At 46.7% G+C, this 13,037-nt stretch overlaps 1 protein-coding gene across 3 annotated transcripts in view; it reads left to right on the top strand.

The window, feature by feature from the left end:
• CTXN1 (cortexin 1) overlaps positions 1-13,037 on the top strand; it is a 51,526-nt gene that overhangs the window by 8,489 nt on the left and 30,000 nt on the right. For 2 of the 3 annotated variants that reach the window (XM_042886849.1, XM_042886852.1), the window contains exon 2: positions 382-450. The exons of the other annotated variant lie outside the window; for it this stretch is intronic. The gene's annotated coding sequence lies outside the window, so the exon portion shown is untranslated. The remainder of the gene's footprint in view (positions 1-381; positions 451-13,037) is intronic. 3 annotated transcript variants of the gene reach the window in all.

Here is a 13,037-nt window from a genome sequence, read left to right as displayed (position 1 = left end):
GTCTTGGGAGATATTGGAAACAGCAGGACGACTGCTGTGTGTACCAGATATATGGGCTAGGCAGCCCTCTCCTCCTGCTTCACAGCCCTGCAACTGCTGTGAAGGGTGATGTTACCCCAGCCTGTCCCTGTATTTGCTCTTGTGCTCTCAGACTGGTCATAGAATTCGCAGAATTGTTTGAGTTGAAAGGGGCCTTTAGAGGTCATCTGGTCCAACTGCCCTGCAGTGAGCAGTGGGCTCAGAGCTCCCTGTGGGAGCTGCTATTACCTGGTAGTGGGGAGGCACACCTTGGCTCTGGGTGGTTTGCACAGCCAGGCAATTCCTTTTCACTGCTCTGTGACTTCTCATTTCCCATGAGAAACTATTGGATTTCTTCCTTAGGTGTATCCTTCCCCTCCAGGAGATGCTGCTGCCCTTGGAAGGGTGGGCACAGGGCTCAGAACCACGGAGGTAAGTACATCTCCAGGGATCTGCAGAGAGGCAGGGCGTGCTGCCATACCAGATTTCGTGCAGCCTTATTTCCCTCTCCTGTAGATCCCATGGGACCCACTTGTTTGATCTCCCAAGACCTGCAGTGATTGCAGCTTTAGTTTGTCAGCTCAGACAAACTGCCTCTATTTCTGCTCAGAGCTTCCAAGTCCCTTGCAAGCAGCAGTTACCTCAGGGCTAGTTATCAAGCTTGGCCAGAGGTGTTTCTCCCCTATATTACTCAGAGTCCATGTCATCTAACTGCTTCTAAAACAGCCTTCATCCCTGCTCTTGTGCCATGAGGTGTGTGGCCAAGCAGGGCTGTGATGTCTCCATCATGCAGCTGTCCTGCCTCAGATGTATGCTCCAGGCAGCAGCAATCCAGCTCTGGCAGCGTGGCTCTGGAAGCATCTCTAAGTGCTGATGCTCTAAGCGTATCGGTTTTCCAGTGCACTGAATAAATAAAAAAAAAAGAAATAAATCCAAGGGGATAATAAACTAGAAAGTGATAGGCCAAGAACAGCGACAATAAATGGATAACCACTCAGCCTCCAGGGAGGAGCAGAGCAATTTGTTGTTCTTGAGTGCACATCTGAGCAGAGACAGGCAGGGCGTGCAGGCAGATATGCATACCTCTAGGGAAATGCATATGCATTTCTGGCAGCACATATGTGCATGGTCACACACTGCTGCAGCAGGATACACAGAGGCAAATTGGCCAAGCTCTCCTGCTCCCTGTTCTTCAAATTTTCACCGTGTCACAGATGCTCCTTTTGCTACCCAGGTATAATGGATATGGGATGAAGGCTCTGCTTGCATGGTGTGAAATGTTGGTGTGCTGCCAGTTCTGGAAGTCCTCATGCAATTAAAGTGAAAAATCACTGCGAAGTCCACAGTTCTCTTCACTGCTTGCAAGGAGAGGCTCTGCCTGTTTTGCTGCATCCTATTCCTTTCATGCAGCCTGTTGGGATGCATCTAACGAGCCTGGTTCTTGTTCACACTGCTCTCTGCATACACAATGGGATGGACATAGAACCACGATAAAACCATGATCTCTGTGCTGCCTGAGCTCTGGGAGCATCCAGCAGCATGTTGCTCCTACCTCCTGCCCATGTAAATAGGATCAGCCTCGTGTGCCCATTGACCTGCTCAGCAGGGAAGCTGGGTCAGGGGCTTGCTTGCAGGCAGGAGCAGAGTTCAAGGGTTTTTGGTGTCTTGTGCAAAGTGTGGAAGGGACAGAATAGTTGGCACAGATGGCCTTCAGCCAAGGCAGACTGTTGCCCAAGTTCCTGGGAGTCATGCTTAATGAACATGTGGTGCATGGACAATATGGATGTGCACAGAACCCATCTCCTGGTAGGGAAGGGGGCTGAGGGAAGGTACCAAGGCAGGATGTGAGGACATCTAGTAATAGATAGCATTAGATACGTCTAGTAGTAGATTTGGAGGTGGACGGCCCTACCTGTGGTAGGGAGGTTGGAGCTTGATGCTCCTTGAGGTCCCTTCCAACCCAAACCATTCTATGATTCTATGATGACATCAGTTTCAGGATGGGGTAAGCTGGCCAGTAAGTTGTTCTGGATCTTGCAAGGTTGCCAGACCTTGAGGCTGGATGGGGCCACCCCAAAGACCCATTTTCTTTTGCTTGGATGTGTAGTTTTTAGTGTTTGTGCTGCCATGGTGTCTAGAGGCACAGCTGCACGCAGTAAGGGTGCAGTTCAAGGAGAAATGGCAGGACGTGGGCACAACCTGGAGAGCTGATGATGCAAAAGAACAGGGGGGCATACAGGCCAGCCAGGCGGATGTGCCTAGGCCAAGTCACAGGACAGCTATTGCTTGCAACCCCCACCAACACTGGCACTCAGCCTCTTATCAGCCCTGCCCTTATCTCCTTGTTTATTTGTCCTGGCTCATTTTGTACTGCATGCTCCCTCTCCTGATGTCTGTTGTACCTTCTGTGCTCACTCCCACCACCTTGGCTCCTGCTGGTTGTGTGTGATGAGCTCCAGCTCTGCTGTGGCTCAGCCATTCCGCTCCTGTCCCTCAGTGCAGAGGGCTCCTCTATAGAGCCTGGTCAGAGGGTGGGGGTCCGTTGGCCCTGGGCCACCCCCACAGAGCTGCACCACGTGGAAAATGCTCCTAAGCTTGGAAGATACCTCTAAATGCAGAGATTAATTCACTGGAGCCTTTGTTGGTGCAGACTGTCTGCATTGCAGGTTTGGGAGAACTTGTCTTTAATTGTATCATCAGGCACTTGTGTTAACGAAGGGATTAAGGCCCAGAGAGGTGAACAAATGCAGGCCAACTTTTCCTCTCCCGTTTCAAGGTCTTTCATGCTGTAATGTCCTCTGTCTCTCCTCTCCTTTTCCCTCCTTTATTCCTGCCCTCTGCTTGGAGCAGCCTTCTGGTTTTTCCCCAGTGGAATCCAGTGATGCTGACCTACATTCTGGATATGGGTGTTTGCCTCAGATCTCCTCCCACCAGCTAGAAAAGTCTTCCTCCTCTTGGCTCCTTGCAGAAGCAGTGGGGCCACTTTGCCTGGATGTGGGTTCTGTGTCACTGAGGTACAGAAATCACACTGATAGTAATGGCTCTTATTTATGGAAACTATGATAAAGAGCACAATAACACTATTTGATAGAACATATTCTCAGCTACAAAACACCCTTGTTCAACATAATCGCTGCTAGCTGCTCGTTTTCATCAGTGTTGAACAAGAACTGCGTGCCACGCTCATCACACAAATCTGCACCAGCGGACGTGACCCATGGTTGCTGTCACCACTGCTGAAATGCACCACACACCACCTCAGTGTGCTCACAGCTGGTTGGTCTCCATGAACATTCAGTGTCAGTGAACTTCAATGAGTGCCATTTGTACCTCAAGGAGGAATTCAGTGCCACCCCATTTGCTTCATCTGCACTCTCATGTCAGGCCTCCCCTCTGCTGCCATCTGTCACATGGCAACAAAATGTAATGGGTGAGAAGGTTCAACCTCTACTGCCATCCCACCAACGTCTGCCTCTGATGCTGTGTGTCAGCATCGCAGAACAGGAAGCATTACTTTCGGAGCAACCCTTGTAGATGTACCTGTGACCAGGGAGAAGCAGGGAACCTTTCTGTTGTACTGTGCATCACAGTGAGGGCAATAGGAAAGGATTACCTGGCCCTTCTACAGAATGATGGTCAGTTAGAGAAATATGGAGAGCAGAACGGCAAACCATGGAGGACGGAGGCTGCCCAGGTTGACCTCTTTATGTTCTGTGCCTCTAGCATGGCTGTATTGAAAGCAGTGCCCCACTGACTCCTGCTCTGCTCCTGCTCAGGTGTGTGAGCCGGACTTTGCCATTAGCAGAAAGGTGAGGGCTCTCTCTTGTAGTGCAATGCTGAAGGAAGGGAGCTGATGGGACGTAAGGGTCACAGCCAAAGGCAGTGCAGTGTTGGTCTGTCCCTGTGTGCAGTGCGGGGCAGTGCCACATCACTGCCTGCAATAGTGTGAGCACAGCTATGAGCAGCAGTGGGATGCAGGCATTTCTGGCATCAACAACTGTGGGAATCAACCTGCAGAAAGGCTGGGTCTGTTTGGAATCCCTGAGTTTTGTGATGAAGAACTTCTGTTTTCTTGGCTTTGGTGTGAACCTCCTTGCCTGCGCCCACCCAGCAGCAGAGCTGGAGGGAGGCAGAGGGGCTCTGGCAGAAGCCAGTGCTGTGCTATGGGGTCAGGAACTGGGGTGGGCCTTGTGCCCATGTCAAGTACTGGAAGGTCAGAATGACCTGACAGTGCTCCTACCAGACCTAGGACAGTGGGGAGAGACTCAACTGTAAGGCTGGCTTTGCCAATGGCTGAAGAACATCCGAGTCCATAGGAACCAGTTGACTACTGGTCTGAAGGTGATATTTTGGTACCTGTGGAGAGTCTCTGGGGTTCATTAGCACTGAAACAGATGATTAGCACTGCCAACAGAAGATAATAGGCACTGGAGATAGCTTTGTAATCCCAAGTGAGTTCAATTGGGGTTGGAGAGCCTTGCCTTGTGCTGGACAAGATCCTTGGTTTTCACAAACACGAATCCTTGGCCATGATGTCATGCACTGGAGAAGTTGTGGGCAGCTTTGGTTACAGCCTGGGCTGAGGAGATGATGAAAGCTCAGAAGGATCTGCTGGAGCCCACGCTGTGACCCAGGGTAGTGCTGTGCCTGCAATGTGTCCATGGTTGTTCCTAGATCTGGCAACTGGTTTCTCATGCCCACCTTCGCACCCTAGCACAGCCCAGGAGCATGCAGTGAGTTAACAGCAATCTGCTCCGTGTGCTGGCTGTCTCAGAGCTGTGGCTGAATCTGCACAGGACCAATATTTATTTGAAAACAGCAGAATACTTCGATATGCTCAGTGTTGTCAGAACAGAAGTGCACACCTGTGTCAGCTCTGTTCCTGCCAAGTCACATGAAGTCTAAGCTTAGTTTCAACTGTTTTCAATTTTAAAATTACATTTTTTGCATTGTAACTTAGCTTTTTGAAACAAGATATTCAGTGACAACTGGGAAGGCTTATTACTCCAACGTCTCTTCCCAGTTTGATGCTGTTTCTTGCAAATGCTCCATGATTTCCATAGCACAGCTTCTGCTGCAGTAGCTGTGGACCCAGGCAATGCTCTGCAATGCCAGCAGTCTCCCAGAGGCTGCTCTGGAGCTCCAACTACAAAAAGACACTGTGTGTGTTTTGCTGACGGCATAAACAGGAGTGCAACCCCTCTTTGGTTCCTATGCTTTTATTTGATATTTCAGACATTTAGAAAGCAATCCAGTGAGATCAACGGTGTTCTCTAAGCTTAAGTCACACCCCTCTCTATGGGATCCAGTCCTTTATCTGTAAGCAGAGGTCTGGTCTGGAGACGGTGTCTGGACGCAGGACTCGAGTGGATGCTGAGTGTGAGGACAGCCCTAAACTGGAGGAGCTGCTGACTCCCTCAGTGGCAGAGAGGCCTTGCAGAGACCTTGACACACGGCAGGGCTGGGCAATCCCCAGTAGCGTGAAGTGCAGCCAGAGCAAGGGCCGAATCCTGCCCCTGGGTGTGCAGCCCTGCCACGGCTACGGGCGGGGGATGAGAGGCCGGACAGCAGCCTGCAGAACGGGACCTGGGGTTCTGGTCGGGTCTGAGGCAGCAGCGTGCCCTGAAGCCCGAAGGCCCCACAGCCCTGAGCTGCTGGAACTCAGGAAGTGTTGAGACAGTGATCTCAGATGTATGGTATAGTTTTTATTCTGTCCCATGTGACTTGATCCTTTAGTTTCCCATCCAATTTGACATATTCTGCACATCTTCCAGAAAGCCTTGGATAGGTTAATCTGTCCCTTCACTTTCATCAGGTTAATCTGTCCCTTCACTTTCATCATCCTTCACCCCTTTGCCTCTGGTGAGATGTATTCCCAGAGCATACAACTTCCAAGGGAAGGGTGTTTGCTGCCTTACTTTTGATATCCTAATGCCAAAACATAACATCATACTGTACACTGTGAAGAAAACCCAGAAGCTTGGCCAACTGAAGATGACAGCAACATAGTGCTGGTTTCAGGCATGTATGTTCTGACCTGTGGATGTTCCTTTCCCACTACAGCCAAGAACAGTGGTGGGCTGACCAGTGCTGGGCAGGCAGGACAGAAAATAGTCCTGGGAATATGAAATTCTGACTTCTGATTTTTAGCTGTCAGGAGCCCAAGGAGACATTTCAGATACTTGGTAGATGCCAGTAGAGGCCAGAACAAGGCTTGGATGAATGAGACAGACTTCCCAGTTATGATGTGGTGGAAGGAGAAGCTGTGGTCCATAACACAAGGGCTAGTGCTGAATGGGCATCATCAGTGCATGTTCCTTCCTCCTCCTGGTGTCAGAAAGGCCAGCAGCAAGCCCAGACCCTGGCTTGGCTTGGAATTAACAAAAACTCCCCAGGAGATAGCTTTGTCACAGCCTTTGTATTGTCATTACCTCAATCAGGGTGAGCTAAAGGGTTAGAAGGCACAGTACTTGCTGGGAAAAACAACCTGTGCCATTCTTCCCTGTTCCTTCTCCTCCGTGGCCATAGTCACACCAGCTCTGCTGGGAAACACAGAGCACAGAAAGGAAATGGTTTGATATGCTGCCAGTGCTGGAATAAGTGCATGGATTAGCTTTAGGCCAAGCGTGGGCTATCTTGTCAAAGTGGCTTGAATAATTCAGGTCCTTAGGGAGATTTTTGCTGATTTGGAAAGATGTGCCTATGCACAAGGCTGAGGGATAAGGCCTGAGGGGCAATGCATAATTTTAAGGCTGCCTCTGTTAATGTTATCCATTTACCTCTGATATTGGAGCTGCTGTTGAACACATTGCCTGACAAGTACTCTGTTTTTGGTGGTGATACTACTGTGTGAGCAGGAGGATTGTCGAGGAATGATCCAATTACAGCCCTAGGGCAGACTCACCCAGGCTGCAGTTTTTCCCCCTGTGACTGACCAGATGTCTCTTCCTAAACAGCACCTTGCAATACTGCCCTGCCTGCCTGCATTCCAGGCAGAACAGAACCAACCTTCTTCCCACCAAGCAGAATCAGTGCTGTTTGGGGCAGGACAGGGTGGTATGGGATGCTCCACTTTGAATTATCTTCTTCTTGGGCTGTCAGTATTTCCCCAGATCTGAGAAATAAGCTCTGTGATTGGTCTGGGAAGCCATGTGGGAGCAGGAAAGTTTGCCAGAATGTTTCTTGGTTGATCTGATTCCCTGGCCTGAGATGCATTCCCCTGCCATCTTTCTGCAGAGCCCTGTGCATTCTCAGCATCACTCCCGCTCTGCTGGAGAAAGCAGCAAGACTTGAGAGGCCTAAGAAGAACCTGAAGGGCTGAAAGAGCAAGCTGAATTTGATCAGCAAAGAAAGGAAGTGAACTCTTCCTAACACATAAAGCTATTGTGAAGTGATCAACATTTCATTGCATCTGCTGGGACAAGATAAGAAATGATAAGTTTCATTTGGAGCTAATGAGGTTTAGGATAGATATGAATGAGATGCAGACCGTTTAAAGGAATCTTCAACAGATACATTTTAAGAAAGCAAGTGACTGTTCTAAGCATCCTAGGACTTATTTCAGTGCTCAGCCCACGGTGCAGTAGGATCCCTCTGATGGAGGGCATGCTGCGTTGGATAAATCACTGCTTGCACATTTACAGCCAGGCTGGATCCATCCACGGAAATACCCAAGCACAGCTATGAATGCTGTTGCATATGAATGGTTCCAGGCAGGACAACAATTCAGACCACAAAATAATTGATAATCTTTTAATTGCAGCAGTGGTTTTCTTTGGAGCAGCATATTTGCCCACTTGATAAATAATTCATAGAAGAGCCTGGTAATTAAATGTTAAAGACCTAATTTGCTTAGCATTGTTTGTACTTATATTACTATTTAAATGCAAGAAGTCACTTAATTGCTAATTAGAAATAGTACAATTATATACCATCTTACAAGAACTAGTCAGCATTTCTGTGCATTGTTTATACAGAGCATAAAAACTTATTCTTTTTTCAGCAGTCATCTTGCAAGCTGCTATCCCATTATTTGTGCTGATGGAATGCATGCACCCCATCTTCCTTTAATGGCTATTAAAGACATGAAGAAAAGTAGTAATTAAAAAAAAAAAAAATAAACTGACTGTAGAGAATCTCTGTGGAGCTGCTTAGCTGTGTTCCCTACCTTCCTGCAGATTTCCTTGCAGAATGTTCCCTGGACATCAGCCCCCATTGCATCTGAGGTGTTGGGTTATGTATGGTATCCAGTAATGGAAGGAGCCTCATGGGTCATGGAGAGAGCAGCACAGAACGTTCTAGAAGTTGTCTTCAACTTCAGAGCAAAAGCTAAAAATTCAGGTTCTCCATCTAGTCCTAAAGATGACCACAAGATAGTAAGGGAAAGTAAGACAAAATTGCCTGAAATCTATTGATGGCATGCTGTTGGGATTTGTGTAGTTGTCTTTGTTTGCTGTTGTCACTGGAATGTCTGGGAAGAAAACTCTTTAACTCTTTAACTTGTGGTGTCAGAAAGCAGGAATTCTTTTAGTTCACAATGTGTGCTGGGTGACTTGGCCAGCCATGAGCACCTCTTGGAGCTCTGGTGCTACACTTCTATAGTTAGTACATGCATTGGCAGTACACCTCTCGGAAACGGCATACCTATTCGTTCTTATTCCAAGGACTCATTAGTGCATGTTGATGTCCTTTGAGTGTGTGCAGTGTGGCCCTCTGGTGCTCTTAAGACCCTGTTCTTCATCCCCTTGATTCCATCTCTGGCCTCTTCACCATCACCCTTGTCCTTTCAGCTGTTTTCCCCTAATTTGCCAAATTTCCATTGCTCGTTATGCCACAATGAGCAACTTTTTCTCTTGGTATACGACAATTCCAAACAGTGTATATGAAATCCAAGGGGAGTCCTTGTGCCCAGTGATACAAAGCTCCCAGTACGTACTGCATAGATAAGAAGTGGTCTGCTGTGACATCAGTGAAGCAAAGAGTTGCTCATACAAAGCAGGACTGCAAGGCCTTCACGTTCCAAGCAGAGCTAAACTGAGCTAGCACACATCAATTCCTTTTGCTAAACTAATATTGGTCCTTAAACTAACTTATATGGATCCCTATTGCTAAACCAGCCACTATGTCACTATGATTATTTTTCCTTCCCACTCACCCCTGATGGCTGACAGAAGTGAGTTACTTATTAGGCTCGAAACTTCTTGGCTGCAAATACTTACATAAATCCCGTAATTAATTTTTTGATGAAACTGCCTCTTCCTTCATCAAGGCATATATATTTTCTGAAATACATATCAAGGGTGATATTCACAAGGTTAAACTCAGCCTACTGCATTTTATCTCACTGGGCTCTCAGACTCCTTCAGAATGTATATATGAGGCAAGTTCCCACCACAAATCACTTTCTGTCTTTATCTTTAGATGTAGTTGGCTCAGGTTGGAACAGTTCGGAGCAAGATAGCTTATGTGTATAGCTCTTACATTTCAGGTACTCACATGAGTATTGCTAGCCTTCTCTGGACACTGACATTATTTGCAATGAAACATAGTCATGAAACATCTCTATCAGAACATAGTCATGTTATCTGTTAATAGTTAAAACAATTCCATAATATAAATGCTTATTCATGTATGAATGAATCTGCCCTCAGCTTTAAAAAAATAATAATAATTATCTGATCAGGACTTTGTTTGTTTCCTATGTAGTAAAACAGGAACATAGCAGTACTCCAAAGGTGTGGCTGAAATTGTGGGTGCACACAAGTTCATACAAGGCTTTATAGTGAATTCCCAGTAGCTTAGGAATTCATCCTAAAGGACTCATACTAGTTAATACAAACTTAATATGAACAGCACGTGCAGTTTCATGGTGCGTTGGTTGGTTTTGGCTAAAAACATCTAAACAGGTTAAGGGGAGAATGTAGGATGAATAAGTTTGTGGGTCAAGATAAAGAAGGGAGATCCCTTACCAGTTACCATCATGGCAAAACAGACTCAGGGAAAATGGATTTAATTTATTGTAAATTAAATCAAAGCACAGCCCGCTGGCAGAGAAGTGCTCACGGCAGCAAGCCTGCTGGAGCTCAGAGAGCATTTGGACACTGCTCTCAAACACAGGGTTTGGTTCTGGGTGCTGCTGTGTGGAGCCGGGAGCTGGACTCAGTTGTTGTTATGAGCTTCTTCCAACTCATGGTAATCTGTGATTCAACAACAGCATGAAATAGGCTGGAAGGGCACTTTCTATTCCCTGACACTTGAGCTTCTAGGGAAAGGCCTTGGAGGAGGCAGTAAGATGTGCTGGGATATTCCCATGAAGGGTGAATTAGATGTAAGGACTAAGGAACCAGAGGTCCCAGTCTTACAGAGGACACTGAGAAAGAAAAACAGCAGAGCTGTTGGACCAGGTGAGGGGTATGGGTGTAAATCAGGGTTTGGCTTGTCTATGGAGCAAAAGAAAAGTGTGTGGAGGTGTTCTGCACTGTGTGCTCATCAGGTGCATGGGATGGAGGGGATGAACATTGTGGTGGGGGCGGTGTATGTTCTGCAGACATGTTGTGTGCTTGCATGCAGACAGAGGCTGTGTGCATGTGGATGTGTGCAAACACAGTCTGAGCTGGGAGTGGGGGTGTGGGAGGTTTGGAGTGCAGGTGCTCTTGGTGTTTGGGCATTTGGACAAAGGAACATGTCTGTATTTTTATGTGACTCCCAAGAAACAATGATCCAAAAGTTCCCAACTTTTCTTAAGGGAACTTGAGGGATGTGCTAAGGTCTTGCCTCTATGAATTCATCATTAAATATTGCTACTGAGTCACTCCCAGTCACAAACGCTTGCTTAAAGCCAGTTCATTACACAGCTTCTGCTCATGATTCACTCACAGCTTTTGATACCAGGGCGTAAAGGGGGGACAAATCACAGAATCACAAAATCACAGATCTGCAGAGGTTGGAAGAGACCTAAAGAGATCGAGTCCAACCCCCCTGCTAAAGCAGGTGCCTTAAATAGGTCGTACAGGTTGGAGTATGGACAGGTCTTGAGTATTTCCACAGAAGGAGACTCCACAACCTCCCTGGGCAGCCTGTTGCAGTGCTCCATCACCCTTTTCTGTAAAGAAGTTCTTCTGCATGTTTGTGTGGAACTTCTACGTTCAAGTTTTAGGCAATTGTTCCTTGTCCTATTGCCATTTGTTTGTGCTGAAGTGAGGATGAGTGTTGATCATTCATTTCATTCTGGGAATCAACTCGTGGAAAAGGCTGAATGCACTTCACTGGGGTATTGTAGGATATCACCCTACCCCTAGATATAATTCTTCTGCCCTTACAGCTTTTACCAGGTTCTGAGTGGCTTGAAGTGGAGATATGGGTGTCTGTAGCCCAAAGAAGGGCCTAGAAGGTGCTCCGAGCTGCCAGGATTCCAGTTTAATGAAATCAAATAATCTCTGTCATGGATTGTTGCCTTCTGATTAAGTGATAATCAGATCCGAGCTGGTGACTATCTTTTAAGTGTTGTGCACAGGGAATGTTTACAAAAGACAGCTTGATTTCTACTTTGGTGGACTCTGACCAACAAAGAAGTTACTGTGGCATCTGGAACAGTCATGAAAATTGGTCCTGCCCACATCAGTGGGTATACTGGGTGTCATCACAGAGTAGAGGCATTTCTAGATGTTTTCACCAGTTGTCGGAGCTCTTGGAAACAAGTCCTTCAGCTCTGGCACCCTTTGCCCTTTTCATTACTCCCTTATTTCACTCCCCAGTGGAGCTCTTCTCCTAACCTTTGTTTTGGGTGATTGGTTCAACTCACAGCTGCTCTGCATTATGCAGTCGTTGGCCTTCATCTTCTCAAGGACGCACATCTGACTTCTGCCCAACTTGTCCAGAAAGACTCCAGAGCTTTTTCTGCAGAGCTGCTTTCCTTGTTTATTCTGACTCCAGCCTTTCAGTGAACAACTGGACTTCCAGTGCATGGCCATGCCAAATATTCAGATGAGATCCTTGTCTGGAGAAGGTAGTCTTGAGCAATAGCGGGACTATGCCTTTATTGTCATTGGTCTCTAAGGCTGAACAGGATATTATTAAGTTGGATAGAAATCAGTGAAGAATGAGGCTGATGAATGAAGATGGGCAACAGAATATTTTCTGTGAAAGTTTGGATTGTCAGAGGTGTCTTACCACAAGATATCAGTGCCTGACTGGAGAGTAGAAGAGCAATACCAACTTATTCTACCAAGCAAAGCCATCATTAGGCCCAATGGCTAAAAGATGAAGCTAGGTAAGCAATGGCTAAGTACATGTGCACGTTTTAAGGATATTATTCAGTTACCAGCATGGTCTGTTGTTCAGTTTTCAAAGAATAAAAGGAATCTTAAGCATGTTGGCTTCCTGACACTCACTCGAAAACAAGCATAGAAAGACAACTTAGGGAAAATTTTGTATTTTTAGCAGAACTGTCCCGAGACACCAGAGGCAGAGGGCTGAGAAAACACAAGTTCTGTGTCTGTCTTTGGATGCACCGAGTGAGGCAAACCTCACTGTCATGTAGACCATCTGCGTCACAGCAGGCACAGATGCCCTGGTCAGGGATCCTTAGCTGATATTGCTAATGGTGGTGGTGAGGCAGAATACAGGATTGCAGGCCACTGATTCTTCTGGAGAACAGCAAATATCTTTCCTGGACTGAAGACATTAAAATAGAGATACAAGCAACAACATATTCTGTATAGTCCAGCTACAGCAACACTCAAGACTTTTAAAGTAAGTTGGGAACAAAGTAAAACACATAAACAGGAGACAATATGCTACAGAATTGAGTATGACTGTCAGTTAGATTGAGTTCTCTTCGACAAAATTAGCATTGAGAGAAAGAAATTCAAATTAATGTAACCTACCAGAATTTCAGCAAAGCACTCGACATGTTGAGAAATCAGTATTGAGACTGGGGGTGATGGTGAACAAAGCAAGATGAGCTGCCAAACAGAGGAAGATGTAAATGGCTTTGCTGTAAAGAGAGCATTGAGCAGTGT

Source organism: Lagopus leucura, unplaced genomic scaffold (genome assembly GCF_019238085.1).
Source record: "Lagopus leucura isolate 7727_CA_CO unplaced genomic scaffold, USGS_WTPT01 Super-Scaffold_100064, whole genome shotgun sequence".
Classification (NCBI taxonomy): domain Eukaryota; kingdom Metazoa; phylum Chordata; class Aves; order Galliformes; family Phasianidae; genus Lagopus; species Lagopus leucura.
This window is presented reverse-complemented; position numbering and strand designations above follow the sequence as displayed.